The following is a 15,131-nucleotide window of genomic DNA, read 5'->3' on the forward strand; positions in this document are numbered from 1 at the left end:
CACTATGCCACCAGGGAAGCCCTATACAGATAATTCTTGATCACCTCAATACAACCTTCCCCCAGGGGGATAATGCTGGTCCAGATGGGTTTCTTGACGGGATACCTTTAAAGGACATATTAAAATCTAACACAAATGTTATAAAAATCAAAGCTACTATTTCCCATATTTTTTCCTCCTAAGCTTTTGACCTACTTTCTTTCTATCTGTGCTTTTGACACAAGCCTAGAGGGTACTAAACTCTGCTAAACGCTGGTCAAATGAAACAGCACTGAAATTTTTTTAAATGCAAAAATATCAAGTGTTTCATCATGGAAAGGCCTACTTCTAGAATATGCTTTTTGATTTATCATAACTGTTGGAAATGCAAGAAATAATAGACATAAAAAAATTCTGTCCATATACAAAGTGTCACATGGCCCATGAAGCCTGGAGCCAGGCCATACTACCCTTCCCTTCCTTTTCCTTTCCACTATCCTACTATTCCACCTTAATTGACTAACTTAGAGAATGGAAAGATTTTTTTTTTTAATTGAAAAGCTAGGGTTGGATGGAATCTTTGAGACTGTATAATTTATAATTCCAGTGCTTTATTTTAAAGATAGTAATAAAGGCAGAAGCTCATTTAAATACGCAGTGGTAGAAAAATGATTATGAATCTGAATGCTATTTTTTTTCTGTAAACTTTATTTTTCTATGTGACTTTTTTCATATAAATAAACATTTTGAAGAAAAAAAAATAAGTCGGATTCATGTGGATGGTAGGATCTCAGCACCCAAACTAATTACCCACAAGCAAATATGTCCTAAAATGCCTTAGCTCAGGATAATCAGTTTCTCGTGCTATTATCCAAATCCAGCTCCCTGACTGTACCTGTTAAAAGATCAGGCTGTCACTCAGCCTTCCTTGTGAGCTCTTCCTCATCAATATGGAAGGAAAATAGAAACTGAACCACATATTTGTAAATGATTGATATACAGAGCTACCTTTGTTCTCAAAGACATTTGGACTTTTGAGCTAGAATCAATCAAAACGCATAGGTTATTTTATAATCTGTAGCTTGTAAATAGACATGCTCATGCATTTGCATTGCTTGAATTTCTTGATGCTTCCATAAACTGTCATTCATCAGAATGCTTCTCAAATGAGAGACGTGATAAGCTTTTACTTAATTATAATTCAGAGACACAACACTTTTTCTTCCTGCTGCCTGAATTTAACAAAAGCATCTTTAATTTTTCCTTAAAAAAAAAATTACCAGCCTTTATTTCAGGTATTTGTCATATCAAACTAGCAGTAAATACTTTGAGAAGAACTGAGACGCTTCTTAAATCACTTAGGGATAAACTATAGAATAATCTCAGAGTTAAGACAGAAGTTCTGAAGCATTCTTTTTTTAGCCAAAATGTGGCACTTACACAACATTCTAATCCTTAGCAGGTGCAAGACTTCAATACTCTTCTTGAACTTGAGATTTAGGCTATCTTCTTAGAATATTTGTCCCTAGAGGTTCTGACACACAGCTAACTTGTGACAGTCCCGGAAACCCCACAATTCTAATCAGATTGCCCTAGTCACATAAAGAATTGTTCATCATATATCAGAGATAAAGACCAAATTGTGTTTGGTCAGGATACTTTCTTCCCAATGCCCTAGGGGTGACCTCACTCCCCAGCAGTGTGAGAGGTAGTCTTAAGTCTTTTTTTTTGGGTGGCAACATGTAAATGAGATAAGGTGAGCCTGTGACAGACAGATAAATCAAAATCCATGCATGATAAGTATAGATGGATTGAATGTCTGCATTTGGAATTAATTTCGGAAGGATCGTCTGGTCTCTTTAGAGAATCTTTTCATGGAAAGTGCTTGGGGACTCATTTGATTACAGATGCCACAGAGTGAGCACTGCTTCTGTGTATAAACCAGAAACCTGACAATCAAAGGGAAGAGCGTGTGTGTGTGTGTGTGTGTGTGTGTGTGTGTGTGGTGGGGGGAGGGATATGTCATCATTTAGAATTGGAAATAGCAGCGCTAGGCACAGAGTGGAAGACAATGTAAGAGAAACATTCCTAAACCAGGCCAGCTATTGCAAATAAAATGAACAACGAAATAAGGCTTCTTGGGGGAGGACACATCAGGTCATACATTCTTATTGAAGTTTAGTAAAAATGTTCAAGAAACACAGGATTCCAACAAATGATTAAGATCATACATTTCTTAAGAATCTCAAGGGATGGAAGAAACTTACAAGCAGTGAGTAAGTTGGGAACAGCAGACAGGAATCCCTTGGGGAAACACATTGTCTTGATGGCACTTTAGCAGGGACAGACAACTTAGGGAGTTTGAAGTGCTGGTTATCTACAACAAAGATTGGGCTTTGCCAGTCACTGTGTTCATCAATTGCAATTCAGCTACAGAATCTCCTTTGTATTGTGTAAGACATGAAAAAGTGTGAGGGAGAGAAAAAAGAAAGAAAAAATAACAAAAAAGGAAGAGAAAAATCTATGTTGTTAAGGCAAAATTATAATCGTGCCTCATTAAATACACTGTCAAATCCCTTCCTATCTGATGCATTTAAGCCATAGACTGAAGAGTGTTTTGTGACAGATGTTGCCAACACATTAAGGGTAATTTCATATACTCAAAAGGTATAGAATGTGCTGTCTGACGGAGTTCGCTTGGCAAATGGCAAAGCAAGAGGAAACAGATTTTTCATTTTAGCATCTCCAGATGTCTGGGTTTGCTCAATGTTTAAGCTGCAAAGAAAAATACTGTTAACATGCTGTAATTCCACTAAAAAGCACAATGACCAGACAGCTGATGGGACTGTCTGGTCTGTTTTAGCCAAGGCCTCTGCAAAACAAAGCTGTTCACACTCAAGTGTCATAGGGTGGAGCCGTTTGCCCTAATTCTGAAATAAACAATTTCAACAGGATTTTGGATAAAGTTTCCAAAGATCATTGATGTGGAATAACTATATCTGACCTAAGGCCACAAAAGCATCTGTGTTGTTAACCTCCTGCCAATATGTGAAAGAAATTTTAAGTGTAGGAGAGTTCATTGATATTTTAATTTTCTAATAGAAATATAGGATCATTGGCAAATTGGGGAAAACACCAGCAAGGCTCTCTCCCATCAAGAACACACATAGCTGGTTTAAAACCTACATTAATGCCATGATATGGACCACAATGAGAATTACCTGTGTGAATATTCCTGTGAATGTCAATATTCTAGACCAGTGCCAGTCCAAATATGATCAAGAATTTAAATTAGACTCTCTGGGCTTCGGTCATTGGAATCTGTGTTTTAATAAACTCTCCAAATGATTCTGATGCCCTCTAAATTTGAGACGTGTGCTCTGTCTATAAACGGCCATTGTATAAGTCAGTGTTACAAATACTTGGTCTTACTTTATTTATACTGTTTCTCAATTATTTGTTTTAAACCAATCTTGTGATAGGGTATGAGCCTTTGTGTAATAATTATATTACATTTTGTTTAAAAATGCAAAGAGGTCAAGCCTGCATTTTTGATGAGCTGAAATGGGGTGATTATCTGAGTAATTCAGGCCTCAGTCTGATGATCTGACACGTTTCTTTTTGATCAGTGTGCTTGTGTTGGAGCACACTTAAAATTCCTTCCTGTTTGGAATCTTAGGGAGCCTTGAATCTGAAATCACAGAAATGTAAAAGTATTAATAAAAGGTAGGAAAATTATAACATAAGTGAAAAAAAGGAAAAGAAATATCACCCTCTTTTTCCTCTTGTTCAATCTAGATGCCTCAGGTCAAAATGTCTGCAGCCCAAACTGGTATATATAGGATGGATAAACAACAAGGTCCTACTGTATAGCACAGGGAACTGTATTCAATATCTTGTGACAAACTATAATGGAAAAGAATATGAAAAAGAATGTATATATGTGTATAACTGAGTCACTTTGCTGTACAGCAGTAATTAACAACATTGTAATTCAACTATACTTCAATAAAAAATAAATTAAAAAGAAGAAAAAAACAAAAAGAAATGTTTCTTCCAAAAAGAAAAAAATGTTTGCAGCCCATATTGTGCTCTTTTCCTATGGTCACTTATGCAAAACCATAGGACTTGTTAGTAGTAATCATTCAACACGACTTAAAAAAATGTGGTTTAACATCATTTGTCTTCTTTCTCATCTGTGTGTTTTCTGCTTCTCAGTTTTTAATATTTCTAGAATAAATATCTAGTGGAGTTTGTGTACACCAGGCTATTTTTAGCACGTGATGTACAGAGAATGATATGCCCTTACAAGTAAACTAGTTAGTGTAACGGATTTTCCAGTAGCAATGATGTTTTCATAATATAAATGGCATAAAGTTATTTCACTTAACTTGGGAAATAGCTAACCAAATGCGGTGCCCTGCTATATAAGTTTGTGACACTCCATGCTCTGTATGTAGAGATGTTTCACCTTTTCATTTGTTGATGTTGGCGTGGGTTTTGTTTTCTTTTGTTTTGTTTGCAGGGGTGCTTGGTGAGGTTTACATAGGGCTGCCTCAGGAGAGATAAAAAAGGATTGGGAAAGATTTCCCCATCCTCAGCAACACTCTTTAATCCTCAGCTACCTTGATCGATGTCCAACTTGCAGAAGACGGTCTGTCTTAAAAATATATAAATATTTGAAACCCAGAAAGCTGTGGCAAAGCTAGTAGATATGACTTCCACTCTGGAGGCATTTTGGAATGATCTCCAACAAACACTGGAGGCTTGGGAGAATCGTGAATAACCAGGTGTGGAAGCCCGGCTGCCTTGAGGACCCCATGTTAGCCCCTATCCTTCCTTCCCTTTATTATTCTCCACTTGCTTCTTTCAATATACCTTCCAAGAGGGTGAGGGTAATGTTTACACATATTTGTAATCCCTCTAATTATGAATTACATGCAGTAGATACTTGAAACAGTGTTTGTGAATTAATTTTATATATCGGCACCACAAATTGTTCAGTAAAATTAAAAATGGCTAACATTTACCAACCTTTAAAATTTCGATTTTTCATTCTAAAAGGGCTGAAATCACGTTTGCTTGTTCAAACTGTCTATTTACAGTGTCGTGGTGCTGTCTACAGTAGGAGGCATGTAATATATGTTTCATAAATATTGGTTGGAAAATGATGAAAGAGAAAAACTCAAATCAAAAGGTTCTTACAAATGTTATTTTGAGATTAATAGTCAAAAGGAAGCAATCCAAAGATTCTGAAAAATCTCATTCTCACAAAGGGCAGTACAGTTTCAAAACCAAGGTTGTGCTCACGTATGTGTGCATTTATTAACATATTCAATCACCATACCCTTAGCGATGAGATCTGAAATTCACCTGATGTAAAAAGTTCTACTAATGCCACCATTGCATATTTATGGAAATGATCAAAATAAAAAGTATTTGTGTATGTGCACACGTCAGTGGTCCTCACCAAGGGGTGATTCTGCAGTGGCTAAAAAGGCCATTTGGCAATGTCTGGAGACATCTTTAGTTGTCAAACTGGGGAAGGGGTGCCACTGACACCTCGTGTGTAGAGGCTATGGTTGCTGAATATCCTACAACACACAGGACAATTCTCCACAACAAAGAATTATCCAGCCAAAACACTAGTGCTAGGGTTCAGAAATCCTGGTATACACAAATATATATTAATAAGCTCCAGTTACACAAAATGAGAAAGATTTGAAATTGCAGTAATTAGAAAATGGCACAAAGTAGCCATCCACTCTCTGCACCCTACATCTAACGGCAGACCTTAGATTCTATACTGAGATTATATTTATGCTATAAACCAGTTTCTTAAACACCTGATATCTAAATCAATGGCCCCAATCCTATAATTTATCAATGAAAGGAAGCAAGACTATTATTGACTTTATGTTACGTAACTTTATAGAGCCTATATGGTTCGTTTTGAGTTCAAATGTATATTGCTATTTATTTTGGAAACACAGCTAACTAGAGCTGGGTTTCTCTTTTCTAAGTTTAGACAAATTAGATTTGATTGGTATATTTGGACTGCTACCTAGAGGTGTGTACCTGTGGGTTTGGGGTATCATGTTTAGAAGCAGGGCATCTTCCATTGTTATGTGGTAAATTTAGAAGAGTTTTGTACATAGTTTATCTAATGAGAGAATATCTATTAACTGTAAAAACAGAGGGTTTTTTCTTACAGTCTTATAAACATTCTTAATTTCATGTTGCTTTTGGGTTCAGTTGCCATTAATTGGAAGTGTTTTATTAAAAATATGTAATATTAAAAGTCACTAAAGCCAAATTCGTTTTAACCATGGAGTCCCCTTTAAAAGAATCCTAATTATATACCATGCTTATTCAACTGTGAATAATGGTTTCAACCACTGGTTAAGTGCTTATTTATACAAGAGTGTCATTTTGAATGAGAATTTAAGTAAACATGTCACATGGAAGTATTTTTTACCAAAGCAGGTATATAGATAATAGTATTCTCAACAATGCTTTATTGAATCCTTTAGAGTTCTGTGCTTAAAATTAAGAAATTTGTGTAGCAGTGACTTTTGATGTTTTAACAAGCTTCTTTAGAATTCTAATCGAGTACAATGGCTTTTAAATGTATTACAGAATTGAGGAAGAGTTGACATTTTGAAGACCTTGGGGCCCAAGGCTCAAATGGTTTTGTTGACTGAATGTGCAGTAGACCAATTAGTTCTTTTATCATTAAACTCCTATACCTGGTTAAAACTATAAAAGGAATTTCATCATGCAGGTGGGTTACTATATAATCTTTTCTTTTCATATTTCTACTTAAAGAAATTATCATTGCTGAGACAATGGAAATATTAAGTGTGCACAGAAGGATCCCAGGGCCTCCTCAGAGAGTCTTATGTCTTCAGCAACAAAGGGTGGATTTGTGTTCATCACCTCCCATTCCAACCATGTAATCAATGTGTGGCTCTCGGCCACGAGATCCACCACACACAAACCTATGTGCCATAAAAACCCATGAAGTGTGAGGTAGACGATGTGAAGGAATCACATTATTTGTGTGGGAAAACTAATGGTGTAACCTAAGCCCTCTGTCTCCATTTGCAGGGCCCCTGTGGTATATGGCTTCCTCACCCAGGTGCACTGCACAGTTCCAAAATCAGTTTAAAGGGATTTGTAAGCTATTATATATGGAATGGATAAACAACAAGGTCCTACTGTATGCCACAGAGAACTATATTCAGTATCCTATGATAAACCATAATGGAAAAGAATATGAAGAAAGAATGTATATGTACATATAACTGAATCACTTTGCTGTACAGCAGAAATTAACACAACATTGTAAATCAACTATACTTCGATTAAAAAAAAAGAAGTTGCATGAACAGGGAAATGATGTAAAAGGCTCCATAATTTTTCTAATAAAAACATTTTTAAAAGAGATTTGAGAAAATAAAAATAAATAAATATTAAGGACCGTTAAGCTGTGGCACTTATCAAATGAATGGGTTAGTCACATTATATTTCACCATCTTCCCTATTTTTTAAGAACAAAAAAAGCCTCTGATATCTACTCATCACATATATTACATAATAGAAAATTATACTATCAATATGGATAACAGCTCCCAACCATTTTCCTACCTTAAAAAAAAAATACACTTGTCACTTTAAAGATGAGCAAAACCGATTTTCTTTAATTTTTGTTCCAAGACAGGATATAAAGGAAACTGTTAAACTATCTTCTCTACCAAAGTACAGCCTAGATTGCATGCTTACAACTGAGTTAGCATCTTGAAAAATATTTTCTTATAGCGGAAATGTCACATGTTTAGGACACTGGCACTGATAAGCCAATGGCTACTGTAAGTTATATTTGAGTATAAGGGTAGATAGGATGATCAATTATACGATCAAAATAGTTTCCATTCTTGCTTGTCCCATCTAGATCGAATGAGCAGTAGGGTCACCCATGAGGTTGTGCCTTCCTACTCATTTCTACATTTTATCTCCAAAGAAGGTCCCTGCAGGTAGATCCAAGATGGCCCCTTGAGCATGGTACACATGTTCCATTAAGATCCCATGGCTTACAATGTACCCTTCTAATCTAAATCCCATCCACATGAAGCCTCTCCTCCAGCACACTGAACTACTCAACTGTCTCTGACCCATCTTGCTCTCCCATCCTTGGTGTCTTGGCCTGGGCATCTCCAGCAGATTTGCATGCGTGTGTTAAGATTCTTATCAAATGCTCCATTCTAGGGAACAGCTCCTGTGTCTGAACCAGGTTGTTGGTCATTTGCTCCTCTCTTGTCTCCTAGCTTTTGGCATACATCTGATCATGATTATACTTTATTTCTCCCCTGAATTCTAGTTCATTGTGCCATTCATGATACTTTATTTTTTAAGGGTTTCAGAGCCCAGCACAGTGTCTTTCATGAAATGGGTCATAGTGGTGCTGAATTTCTAAATGAGTGAAGGGTACTTGCTCATCTGACAGGGCTGCCATGACTTTAAAAAGATGAAAAACATAACAGCAACTCTATGTTCTAACTGGACAAGGTGATTCAATTGAAATCACAAAAGCACTTTCTTGATTGGACAACAGCATGGTCTTAAAAATCCATTCATTCAGTTGCTCTGCTTTCCTTTAAAAGTGCCCATGTTTGACCACTGCCAGCTGGCCAGTCTTGCCATTTACCAAGAGAATTTCTGGGCTTCTAATTCTAAAGGCTGCACACCACCCAAGGAACTCTAAGGTTGGATCCACTGCACGATTTCCATTTTATGCAAGAATTAGATGGACCCAATCAAATGCTGCAAAATGTCCTTATATCACAGTATAAGCTTTTTTTTATGAGGGCTTTCACATGCCACACACTGCTTTAATAGCCATATATCTGCCTAAGATTCTTGTCAAGCCTTGCCATGTGATGGAGAAGAAATGCTTTACTTGCTTGTACTGCCATCACTTTGTATACCTCTAAGCAGATTTTCAACGTACAGAAAGTTTAAAATGCACATCAGAAGCAGGATTCCAGGCCAGTCTTCTTCCAAACGATAAGGCAAACAGGATTCCCAGCAGAGGTCTGAATATTTATGGGCAGCGTCTTTTGTCTGGTAAGATGTTTGTCTCGCTTTAACTAGCGCTCAGGATTGTGAGCTGTCATAAAACTTCTCATTAAAAACTTCTCCTTGCTGACAAATAAGCCAAAAAACCCTGCTGCAACTCATTTTCAAGGTCATGCAGCATCCTATTGGTGAAGGGGCCTGGGAGATAATTTCTTAAACCACAGGGGTGATCAAGAAGAAAGGATGTCTGTTACCCTACTTATGGCCATTGCTTATAGTGCAAATTACCGAAATATGTCACAGGCACCTTGATTCTGGATATTACTAGGAAAGCCGCTATTCCTCGTCCTGCAATTTGTTACAAAATGCACTTTATTTTGTGGTCCCTCAGAGGACACTTCTGAGCTATTTGTTTTCTCCTTTAAGACATTTTTAGGAATTTGCCTGGTTAAAGCTGCCAACTTGAATAGACCTAAGATACAGGTATGAAGCCATGACCCTATTCAAAAAGGGATTTACTCCCTTTAAAGTGCACTTTCTATCAGTACTATTGTCACTAACACACCTCAAACTTAGTATATACACTGTTGGTGAGATGTTTTGTAACCTAACGCTGATATAAAATACGTCCTGGTGGCATGGCCATATCCTAAGGTAAAAAAGTTACATATTAGCAGCATCCAACCAAGATATATTCTGAGGGATGTGAGATGTTAGTTAATGTACCTAAAGCTGTCCAGTAGATGAGATGAAAGCCAACTTTATGTTTCTACTCTTCAATATTCTATTTTTTGTATTATTTGTGCTAGAAATTTAGTTACACTTAGACTTTATTGCCATTTCTCCTAAACAGTATTACTATATCAGTGGGTGTGACTTTTTCTTTGTTTAATAGAATGGTCTTAAACTCTCGAGTACCTTGCTCTTCATAGTGTGGTCCAGGCACAGTTAGTGCCATCTGGGAGCCTAGTGTAGAATCTCTGGTCCAGCCCCAGCCCCAATGAATCAGAATCTGCAGTTCGATAAGATTTCCAGGTGAGTCATATTCAAGGTCAAGTATGAGAAACTTTGCTCTGTTTTTTATATGTCTGCCATGGCTCTAGCTGAGTAATTATTCTACTGCATTGCTTCTAAAGAAATTCTTCATGTATTTCTTACTCATTTTGTTAATTCCCTTTTCGGTTCCTATTTGAGGGCCACACAGCTTCAAATAGTCTTTGTAACATTAATATGCCTCCTGCAAATATGTTATAACCACGAACAGCCAGTCATATTTAGTTCATCTCCTCAATAGTCTCCATAGGGTTTCTGCCTTTATCCATACAATCTCCTCTCCAAAACAATTTCCTGTCTTTTCTCATGACATATTTGCATGGCAACCCTCAAACGGAAACCTCCATTTCTCTCCAAATAATGTCTTTTCCATTGATGAGTTTGAAATGGCTACTGTAGGCAAGTGTTGGAAGAGATGCTGAATGCCCTGTAAAGTAGTGAGTCAGCATCTATGTACATATCACAACTACATACAAGGGGTTAGGTGTCAGAAGTAAAATTCCAAAATATTACTACTTGCTAGGTCCTTATGGAATTAGTCTAAAGTGCTAAAGGTAGTTTAAAAATGAAAGTTTTTGAAAAGTTCTTTGTTGTCTTGGCCTTTTTTCTGAACTCTTAACCCAAATTTCCAGCTGCTCACTGAACCTAGAATCTCAGGCACCTCAAAACTACCCTGTCCCATTTTGAACATTCTCTCTCTCTCTCTTTCTATCCTCAGAGCATATTCTTTCTCCTCTATTCCATTCTTGGAATAATACGTAAAATTCGAAGCCATCCTTGCCTTCTTTTCCCTTGTCACGCATAACAATACCACAGTCAAGTCTTGCCAATCCCACATCATAAATGTCTCCAGATCCTCTCTCTTCTGTTCAGGGCTACTAGCTAGGTTATCCCTCATTGGCTTAATCCAGCTACTTCCTGTGGTGCCTCCGTCAGTCATGGCTGGAGACATTTGTTTTTTAATACTCTCTTGGCATATTATTAGTTTCCCCCAAAGTGAATCCTGCCTTTTCAATATAGAATTGAAAAAAAAAAAAAACCCTACATTTCCTAGACTCCCTCGCTGTAAGATGTAGATATACGACTAGTGTTAGACAGAAGTACCTGTGAAGGACTTAGATTCTGAAGATGATGACGAATGAGAAGTGGCCAGGGCCTGTGGCATCCGTTTTGCAATCCAGGCGGGGGCAGAAGCAGCATGAGTTCATGGTTTGCAGCAATGTGGTTTTGGGGGATAGTGGCAGTAGCACCTCTTTGGGTCACGTTACAAGCGATCTAGAAATTTCTTTTCTGCTAATCATCAGCATTTATTTGCTATCAGACTAATCTATTGTCAGAATTTTTCTTTCTATAGCAACTTTACTTAGGCAATAAAAACATGCTAGTTTCATTGTATTTAATTTATTTTTGAAGGTAGAGGGGGTGAGAAAATAAACTAGTATTATTCTTTTAAAAATTGTTCACCAAGTTTTTTGTTTTATTATTTCCTACTGCTCCCTGAAGGAAAACAGACATGTCTTTATATATACTAACTGGTATTCAAATTTTGAAGTGTTTATCATCTTAGGGCCTTGATGATATACCATCTTTATATTACTTTTCAAAACTTCTGTAAAAGATAACATGGGGCTGCAAATACATTAAAATAAACTTATAGCAAAAAGGATCTTTCTGACTTTTTGACCACCAGCTAAAATTATACTATTGTTTTAAAGTTATTCAAGAGAAAATATTCATAACCAGTTTTTCCTCCTATATTTACTCCCACCTTTCTTTTGGCATGCCTTCTCTTTCTCATAGATTGTGTGTGCGATAGGTGGGGAAATAAATGTTCGGCAAAATCAGGCAATTTGACTACTCAGGGGTTTTCAACACGTACGTTTGCTTTATTTCATGCAAGAGCAGGCCCAAAGCCATCTGCCTGCCAACAACTACATCCTTCATTTCCACTGCGGAGGCAGAGCCCCCACCTCATCATTCAAAGGCAATCTTCAAAGGGACCTTGTTTTTGCTCATTCCCGTTGTGACAGATGTTTTCTATCATCTACCTCCACAGGCTAACTCATCTGTGAGGGTCTGCCCACCCCCTCTCTGCAGCCAGCTGTGGAAACAGCCCCAGTGTCATCTGTGGCAACACTCATTCCGTTCTTCTGACCTCACCAAAGACCACATCCAAGAGCAGGAAAAACAAACATCCCTGATAACTTCCTTCAAAACATTTCCAGGGCAGGAGATAGGCCGGCTCCAGATAAGGGCCCTTTACAAAGTTTCTAACAAAAGAGAGGAAAGCTTATTGGAAACACTCAAATGTCACCAGGCTAGCCAATTGGGGTAATCCCCAGATTAAGGAATAATGAAGCAATAGCATCTGTGGGCATAGTTCAGCTGAAAACATCTGGTTGACTCAGAACCACTTCAATTAGCCTAGGTACATATCAGTCATTCATTTCTTTTCTTTGATTATATAAAGTTCCCATGAGGAAATGTTTACACCCCAACTCATCCAAGTCTTTGAAATACTGTGAAAAGACGATATCATTTCTTAAATGGACAGACAATTAACTTGAATTGCTCTGTGGCAGAGTTACACTCCGATATTAGAATATATTTTAGGAACAAAAATTATTATGCTTTTTAAGAAGTCTGTCTTGGCTTGCTTGAAACTGACAAAGCAAAACTTTTAGTATAAGAATCATATCACTTCCCGATATTGAGGGGACTGCTTAAATTACAGTATATATGCCAAAATGTCTGCAGTGTTAGGGCCTTAATAACTTTAAAAGATATTTTGGTGATATTTAGAGTTTAGGAACAAGAACATTAATTAATCGATTCATTCACTAATACTTACTGAGGTACTCTTATGTCTTGCCCTGAAAAAACTTAGTGTTTAGTAGTTAAATAACTTTAATGAAATGTAAGAAAAACCAAGTTTCAAAAATGTAATGCGGACAAAGTGATCAAGGACATTACAATTTCTCAGAGAGGTAAGCATCATTGGCAATACCATGTCAATTTCTGTCTTCAGTTTGTCTACAGTGTTGGCTGACTGATTGCTAACACTCAAGTCCTGGGGTCACAGGTGAGGCCCAGGATGTGTGTCTCCCCTATAAGTTAAGGCATTACCCAGGTTGAGAAAGCCTGGAGGTTTTGCTACAGCAGGAGGCCATGGGCCCTTAGGAAACAGCCTGAGATCACCAAGCACCAGACTGAATGTGAGAAGGAAACAGCTCTAAAAAATGAGAGAGAATTACAGATTAGACACACAGTAGAGTGTGTCTAAAAATAACTCAATGTTTATCTTAGTTATCAGGGTCAAAAATGCCCTTAAAGGCTGAGGTTTCTCAGGATGGATGGCTCATCCCTGAAGAAGAGTTGGTGGTAATTTCAGATGTGTTCATTTCTATTGTCAATCACAGCTCACTTAGCTCTTTCATTAATGACCATTGTTAACTGACTGGTAATATTGTATTGTGTTATTCCTCCTAAGAATTTTGCCTGCACCCAAGAAACAACCATTCAATTGATAGCTTTTAGTATTTGCATGGTAACGGAATAGCAAGCATGACTACACCACACCTACCTATTCTGACTATGGTGGGCATTTAATAAACTTTTTTCAAAAACCCAAATCTAATTATAATTCAGTGGTTTTCTCATAGGATAGGGCTAACAAATATTAATATCCAGTGGTCTTGGTGTAGGCCTAACTTTTAAGAAATTATTTCTACACAATGTATAAAATTCAAACAAAAATCATTAAACCTCATTGGTTCATAATAGTTTCTGTGGCTTTGAAAACAATTATTTCTCTGATAAAACATTCATCTGGGGACTTTATGACTCAGGAAATCAATGATCAAAGCTAAAAATAAAAATTATATTCCAAGACTGTATCCAGATAAGAAGAGATTATTTCACCCCATACTACGTGCTATAGCTCTATTGTGGACTTAGATGGGTAAAATGACCTTTTAAAGGTATTTTTGGGATGAAGCTAGTCTGCAAGAAGGTAGCCTGCAAAGATTTCAGAAAAGGAGAGAGAACTGTTTTTGATTCATCATTCTTTTTGAAAACAACAGCAAAATGCAATGTTTAATTTGGGATTCTTTTAACACCTAAACTGTGAAGACCAGTCATCATATTTGTCAATTTACTCCCGTCATAAAATTTCAAAAGCCAAAGTATAAATGAGTCTGCTCAGACACAGAAAAGAAGGTCCATTTCAAATGCCAAAACTTATCAGCAAAAAGCAAAGGACAGTCCAACTTTCCTTCCTTCCTTCTTCCTTCCTTCCTCCCTCCCTTCCTTACTTCCTTTCTTTTTTGGTCTCATTTACCTTTGTGGATCTGATTTGATTTTTTTAACCTATGTGGCTAATTTTCAGCAGATCAATGAAAATCTTGCTTCTTGTTACTTGATCAAATTTCATGAATCAGACCCCCAGAGGTAGTGGGACATTTTCCATATAGGTATGCTAAAAAAATAAGTCAGTAATGGAAGAACCAAGCTTTCTGAGGAGTGCTAGGGCTAACACTCTAAGATCATGTCAAATCAACCAAATTAGTCCACCATCTTTTTCTTAGAATCCGCAGTGGGGAGAAGCAGGGAGGTCATTGGGTGGAAAATGTGAGAACAAAATTCCCAGATGTAGTGGCAGAAAAGTTGAAAATCCACGGAGTTTAAAAGAAGCCGATACAGCTGTTTCAGGCAATGGCTTTGGCACTGTGCAGTGGGGCCTGCATGGAGCTTTCTAGAATACCTGAAGTTCTCTAGAATTGCTGGCCCCTGAATCTGGTTCTGGGAGGGATTCCCTAAGCCTGCTCCATGGAGGCATCCATGGTATTAAAATAAAATTGCATCCAAAACCTGAATATTGTGATAATAATTACGAAGAGACAGGGAATTACAATGAAAAGGAAGGTGGACAGTCGAAAAAGTTATTAAGTAGAATTAGCAACTGCAGAAATTATTGATGCCACAAACTTGCTTGCAGGCATCACACTCACTTGTGTAGGAGG

At 37.3% G+C, this 15,131-nt stretch overlaps 1 protein-coding gene across 12 annotated transcripts in view; it reads right to left on the reverse strand.

Moving 5' to 3' along the window:
• RBMS3 (RNA binding motif single stranded interacting protein 3) overlaps positions 1 to 15,131 on the reverse strand; it is a gene marked incomplete at its 3' end in the record, with an annotated part of 743,397 nt that overhangs the window by 74,115 nt on the left and 654,151 nt on the right. The gene's annotated exons all lie outside the window — the stretch shown is intronic.

This window comes from Mesoplodon mirus (assembly GCF_964341445.2).
Source record: "Mesoplodon mirus genome assembly, chromosome: 12".
Taxonomy (NCBI): Eukaryota; Metazoa; Chordata; class Mammalia; order Artiodactyla; family Ziphiidae; genus Mesoplodon; species Mesoplodon mirus.